Here is a 1,137-nt window from a genome sequence, read left to right on the forward strand (position 1 = left end):
ATGATCCAAACCAAAGCCTGGTTCCTCCTGCAGTCTGTGTTTCAGGACATTCAGCAGCTTTGAGCTTCAGAGGACCAAGTTTTCCTCTGTTTCTGGCTGCTGAGTGGGAGCTGCACCATTTCTGTCTCTTTACCACAAACCAAGAACTTCCTCAGGCTAATGCGCCCCCTAGTGGCCACAGAACTCACAAACCACTCCCTGATCCGGCTGCAGCCATCCTCACTCTGAAGATCCACATTCAGAGTTTCTGTTCCTAAAAACCAGCCCAGCGTCTCAGAGATCTGATGTGTTTCTGCTCCCGGCTGCGTAAAGTCGGAATGGCCGCCCGCCGGTTGGAGAGCCGGATGTTTGGGTTTGGAAAGGCCCCCAGATCCCCGGTTCTGCCTCTCCCTGAGGGTCAAACACTGGAGGAAAAGGTTTTGCTGTGATTTAAAATATAGATGATTATTCTGGGTCAGAGTTCTGTTTGTTCTAATGATTCTGTTTCACAGTCAAGGAAAGCCACAAATATTCAGGATTTTAATGCAGGAAGTGTTTGTTCTCCTGACAGGCGGGTCGGCATCAGACAGACTCCCAGATGGTTCTGTTATCCCAGCATCCTGATGGGCAGAGGAACTCCAAGAATCACCAGAGTTCATCCTGAAGGACGGCTGGGACTGGTGGCAGCTTCCAGGGCAGGCGGTCCGGTCTGGGCCCCGGGGAAAAGCCTGGTACTGCTGGGCCCTTCTGGGGGCCCCCGCTGTCTGCTGGGCCCTTCTATTGTTCTCACCACCATCCATCCAACATTCATTCTGCTCCAGAAACACGCAGAGCGACACTCAGACGGGTCCATCAGGGATCTGCTTTGGACTCCATCTTGTTTTTCCAACACAGAGATGGATGCTTTCACAACCAGACCATTAAGAATGTTACCAGAAGGTTCCGCTTAATACATTAAAGATTATTGACAATTATTTAGGGAGTAAAACTGTATACAACAGAGACAGAGGTGGAAGAGGAGGTGAGAGAGAAAGATGAGAACAAAGTAACTGTTTCCACAAATGGAAGAGAGGAACAGAAAACAGAGACACAGTGATGTATTATATACTCCAACGATAGTATCTAGGTGTTACTTTATTGTATCTCTTATATTCGTCG

Source organism: Cyprinodon variegatus, unplaced genomic scaffold (genome assembly GCF_000732505.1).
Source record: "Cyprinodon variegatus isolate N-32 unplaced genomic scaffold, C_variegatus-1.0 Scaffold804, whole genome shotgun sequence".
Lineage (NCBI taxonomy): Eukaryota > Metazoa > Chordata > Actinopteri > Cyprinodontiformes > Cyprinodontidae > Cyprinodon > Cyprinodon variegatus.